The following is a 6000-nucleotide window of genomic DNA, read 5'->3' as shown; positions in this document are numbered from 1 at the left end:
TACTGCTGGGCCTCGGCATGGGGCGAAATTGGCAAGGCCCCGACAGGCGAGCTGCATTGGAATGCCTGAATGGTGTCTGCAGCTCGCCTGATTTATTATGATAAGGCTCGAGGACAAATTTACTTCAATCCTCGGGCCTTTCCATTCTGGCCGCACTGTCGCTGCACGCTGCCAGAATGGTGCAAGGAATTTAGGCCCTCCTATGTTTCTATCAGACTTGTTGGTTTTCAAGGCAAAATTTGTTCAATATTTTTGGACACTAAAGGAATCAAGGGATATTAATTAAATAAAAATCTCGAATAAAAAAAAAACTAGTATCTGTAATGGTGGCCATGAAACTACCGGATTGTCATAAAAACCCATCTGGTTCACTAATGACCTTTAGGGAAGGAAACCTGCCGTCCTTACCCGGTCTGGCCAATATGTGACTCCAGACCCAAAGCAATGTGGTTGATTCTTATTCGCCCTCTGAAATGGCCTAGCAAGCCACTCAGTTGTTCAAGAAGGCAGCTCACCACCACCTTCTCAAGGGCAACTAGGGATGGGCAATAAATGCTGGCCCTGCCAGCGACACCCACATCCCATGAACGGATAAAAAAAAATATGGAAATAGGGTGGGAAAGTGGAGTTGAGGTACAAAATCAGCCGTGATCTTATTGAATGGTGGAGCAGGCTCAAGGGGCCAGATGGCCTACTCCTGCTTCTATTTCTTATGATCTTATTTGTTGAGAATTTGTCTGATCTTCTCTCCATGGTCTCCTCCTCCCTATCTCTGTGACCTCCTCCAGCCCAAAGCCCCTCTATCCCGTACTCTGACTAGCCTCTTATGCATCCTCTCTCCCTTCGTCCCACCATTGGCGGCCACGCCTTCAATCGCTTAGGCACATTCAGTATCTTAAAATATTGTTTCTTACAGTTTCCAAGCCTATCCCCATCCAGTTCATCACACCAATGTGTAGGAAATGAGAGTGTGTGAGGACAGTGTGTGTGCAAGTACTGAGAGCAACCAAATGTCGAAAAACAGCTCACATATTGACAGAGAAAAAAAGGAATAGGCACTTCTATAGCACTTTCCTTTCCTCAAGATGTCCCAAAGCGTTTCTCAGCCAATGAATTACTTTTTAAATACAGTCACTGTTGTTTTGTAGGCAAATAGAATAACCAGTTTGCACACAGCAACGAGACGAATGACCAGCTAGATGTTTTCGGTAGTATTGGCTGAGGGATAAATGTTGGTCAGGACAGTGTGAGAGCTCTGAGGCTTTTTTTCAAATAGTGGCTTGGGATCTTTAACATCCACCTCAACAGGGCCTCGGTTTAACATCTCATCCGAAAGATGGCACCTCCGACAGTGCAGCACTCCCTCAGTACTTCACTGGGGCGTAAGCCTAAATTATGTGCTCAAAACCTGCAGTGGGGCTTAAACCCACGACCTTCTGATTCAGAGGGGAGAATGAGCCAAGGCTGATAGCAACTGATAGCTATAAAAAGGAAAAACAATCGGGAATGATAGAAATCTGAAATAAAAACAGAAAATGTTGGCGAAACACAGCAGAAAAGATAACGTTAATAGTTTGGGTGAAAGGTCTGTGTGTCCTTGTAAAGAGAATGGAATGGAAGTTTACAGCTAAAACTGGAATGTGGAAAGTTCAGTGAGTGCAGTCTCCAGGGATTCCAGGCCCAGGAACCTGATCAGCTGCCTTTGGAGAGATAAGCCTTCGCTTCACATGCACACATTATTAACCTGTCTTTTCTTGTTTCAGATACTTGAGTGTGAATATTACAAAGCAGCTTTGGTGTTGGCAGAAAGCGTGAGAGTGACAAAATATAGAGAGGGCTATGACTATTGAAAGTACTGGAGCATTGACGAGTGTGCCAAAGTATCAGAACAGTGTGCTGTCAAATTAAATTGAGTATTGATATAGAGGGAAAGTATTGGTGTAGATTTGCTCAGTTCCTCCCTGGCAAGTGGGGAGGAGCCAAGTAGAAGCTGCAATGTCTCACGTTGGGGGAGGGGGGGCAGGGCGAAGAGAAGGATGATTACACTACAGACATCTGGGAATAGATCGATCACCTACCCTCTCAGTAGTAACATATTAGCATGGATAAAGGATTGGTTAATGGACAGAAAACAAAATGTAGGGATAAACGGGTCATTTTCAGGTTGGCAGGCTGTAACTAGTGGGGTGCCACAAGGATCAGTGTTTGGGCCTCAGCTATTTACAATCTATATTAATGATTTAGATGAAGGGACCTAGTGTAATGTATCCAAGTTTGCTGACGTTACAAAGCTAGATGGGAAAGTAAACTGTGAGGAGGACACAAAGAGTCTGCAGAGGGATATAGACAGGTTAAATGAGTGGGCAAGAAGGTGTCAGATGGAGTATAATGTGGGGAAATGTCAGGTTATTCACTTTGGTAGGAAGAATAGAAAAGCAGAATATTTTTTAAATGGTGAGAAACTATTAAACGTCGGTATTCAGAGAGATTTGGGTGTCCTCGTACAAGAAACACAAAGTTAGCATGCAGGTACAGCAAGCAATTAGGAAAGCAAATGGCATGTTGGCCTTTATTGCAAGGAGGTTGGAGTACAAGAGTAAGGAAGTCTTGCAACAATTGTACAGGGCTTTGGTGAGACCACACCTGGAATACTGTGCACAGTTTTGGTCTCCTTATCTAAGGAAGGATATACTTGCCTTAGAGGGGGTGCAATGAAAGTTCACTAGATTGATTCCTGGGATGAGAGGGTTGTCCTATGAGGAGAGATTGAGTAGAATGGGCCTGTACTCTGCAGTTTAGAAGAATGAGAGGTGATCTGATTGAAACATCTAAGATTCTGAGAGGGCTTGATATGGTAGATGCTGAGAGGTTGTTTCCCCTGACTGGAGAGTCTAGAACTAGGGGGCATAGTCTCAGGATAAGGGGTCGGCTATTTAAGACTGAGATGAGGAATTTCTTCACTCAGAGGGTTGTGAATCTCTGGAATTCTCTACCCCAAAAGGGCTGTGGATGCTGAATCGTTGAGTATATTTAAGGCTGAGATAGATTTTTGGGGTCTGGGGAAATCAAGGGATATGGGGATCGGGTGGGAAAGTGGAGTTGAGGTTGAAGTTCAGCCATGATCTGATTGAATGGCGGAGCAGGCTCGAGGGGCCGTACGGCCTACTCCTGCTCCTAATTCTTATGTTCTTATGTGGATCATGGCTGATCTTAACTCCATTTACCTGCCTTGGTTCCATATCCCTGAATACTCTTACCTAACAAAAATCTATCAATCTCAATTTTGAAATTTTCAATTGACCCCCAGCCTCAACAGCTATTTGTGGGAGAGAGTTCCAAATTTCCACAGTACTTTTCAAGTTCCAAGTGTATTGAGAGGATAAAGTGAATATTTGTATTGGGTATGTGTTGTCTTTCAAAAGAGTGTAATATATTAAGCAACAAAGAGCAAGGTCACCAGAAAAGCCAATATCATTTAAACCTTTTGCAGGATATCAAATGGACTTTCGTGAGTGGGTGCAAAACATTCCCTAACTCTGACTTCCGCAGCCCATAGCCAAATGACATGAGTAAAACAGAGGAACACAGCCAGGAAATGTCCCGAATGAAGTCTGTTGTAACCTCTTCAATCAATTGGCCATCTGTGAATTGCTCAAGTATGACTGTATTAACTATTGTTGGGCAATGCTCTCCACTCTCTCCAGACTGTCTGTTTATTAACAACACTACCTAATCTCCCATGGCACTGCTTGTTGGGGTGGGGGTTGCTGCTTTATAAAGCCGCGAACATTATACCATGATGGGGTTGAGCGCTCACCCCATCCTCTAGAGAAAGTCAGGCGATGTGCTTTACTCAAGTGCCCCACTTGACCTTGGTTGAACTCAGCTGTTTTTCCAGGTTCAGCTGTTCTGAATAATGTGGATGAGCATGAGCCGGACTATCCCCTGGGAAACATGCACTGAAACTATGCCAAACCCCTCCTTATACACTTATCCACTAGACCAGCAATTTTCAAACTTTTTTTTTTGTGTGGGGACACGCTGCAAATAGACACATTTCTAATTGTAACTTCTGAGAGATAGAGTTGGCAACATAACTGCAGAAAATGTGGTTTTTAAATTAGTATACAACAACAGAAAGAACATGCTAGTAAATCAATAAAAGAGAAAATATTACAGATCACAGAATTCTGAAGACCCTGGGCTCAGCTCTTGGGATGCCCAGCCCCAGACAGGCAGAAATCTGATGACAATGCAGCTGCAGCCAACCCAAGAGATTCCCTCACTGACTCCATTTGAAAACTTATGTACAAAGGTACAGGAGGACTTACCTCAAATTAACAAACTAGCTTTTATGTAGCACCTTTCACATCCTCAGGAGATCCCAAAGCGCTTCTCAGACAATTAATTACTTTTGAAGTGTAGTCATTGTCATGTAGGCAAATGTAGCAGCCAATTTGCACACAAACAGCAATAGCATAAATGACTAGTTAATCTATTGTGGTGACTGGTTGAGGGATAACTGTTGGACAGGACACGGGGAAAAAGCCCCTGCTTTTCTTGGACATGGGGCAAAATCATCTTCCAGGAGATTTTTTTAATGTCTCATCCAAAAGACGGCACCTCCAACAATGCAGCCCTCCCTCAGGACTGTATTGGAGTGTCAGCTTAGATGGTATGCTCCAGTCCTAGATGGGGATTTGAACACACAAACTTCTGACTCAGAGGTGACAGTGTTACCATCAACAACAACTTGCATTTATATAGCACCTTCAACATACTAAAACATCCCAAAGTGCTTCACAGGAGCGATTATCAAACAAAAATTGACACTAAGCCAGATAAGGAGATATTAGGACAGGTGACCAAAAGCTTGGTCAAAGAGGTAGGTTTTAAGGAGCGTTTCGAAGGAGGAGAGAGAGGTGGAGACTGAGAGGTTTAGGGAGGGAATTCCAGAGCTTAGGGCCTAGGTAGCTGAAGACACATCCGTCAATGGTGGAGCGATTAAAATTGGGGATGCACAAGAGGCAAGAATCGGAGGAGCGCAGAGATCTCGGAGGGTTGTCAGCTGGAGGAGGTTACAGAGATAGGGAGGGCAAGGCCGTTGAAAGATTTGAAAACAAGGATGAGACTTTTAAAATTGAGGCCTTGCCAGACCGGGAGCCAATGTAGGTCAGCGAGCACAGGGGTGATGGGTGAACGGGACTTGGTGCGAGTTAGGATACGGGGCAGCAGAGTTTTGGATGAGCTCAAGTTTATGGAGGGTGGAAGATGGGAGACCGGCCAGGAGAGCATTGGAATAATGGAGTCTAGAAGTAACAAAGGCATGGATGAGGGTTTCAGCAGCAGATGAGCTGAGGCAGGGGCGGAGACAGGTGATGTTACAGAGGTGGAATTAGGCGGTCTTAGTGATGGAGCGGATATGTGGTCGGAAGTTCATCTCAGGGTCAAATAGAATGCCAAGGTTCCACTGGTCTGGTTCAGCCTCAGACAGTGGCCAGGGAGAGGGATGGAGTTGGTGGCTGGGAAATGGAGTTTGTGGTGGGGACCGAAGACACTGGCTTTGGTCTTCCCACTGCAACAAGCTCACACATTTGTTACGAACACGTTAATGTGCACATTCATCACCAGCAATTTTACAGGCAAAACATAAAAAGCGTGTCCAATGACAATGTATTGTCACTACTGACAACGGCGATTTTCACTATCGGGAATGCATTGACTTTAGTGGTTTCTAACCCCTAACCTTAATGCCAACCCCTAATGTTAACCTCAAAGTACTAACCCTAAAATTAACCCTAATCACTAACCTTAACGCTAAACCCTAACCATAATCCCAAACTCAGGCGTCGTCAATAGTGCGATGAAGGTCGTAGTCAATAGTCACTCCAAGACAGGTAAAATGGAAATATCAATGATTCAGGTGGTCTCCCACATTCCTAACTAAACAGTAGTTCTAAAATGTACCTGTATGATTATATATTTAATATAATGTTACTA

Source organism: Heptranchias perlo, chromosome 29, assembly GCF_035084215.1.
Source record: "Heptranchias perlo isolate sHepPer1 chromosome 29, sHepPer1.hap1, whole genome shotgun sequence".
NCBI lineage: Eukaryota > Metazoa > Chordata > Chondrichthyes > Hexanchiformes > Hexanchidae > Heptranchias > Heptranchias perlo.
The sequence above is the reverse complement of the archived record's forward strand: the minus strand, read 5'-3'. Positions refer to the sequence as shown.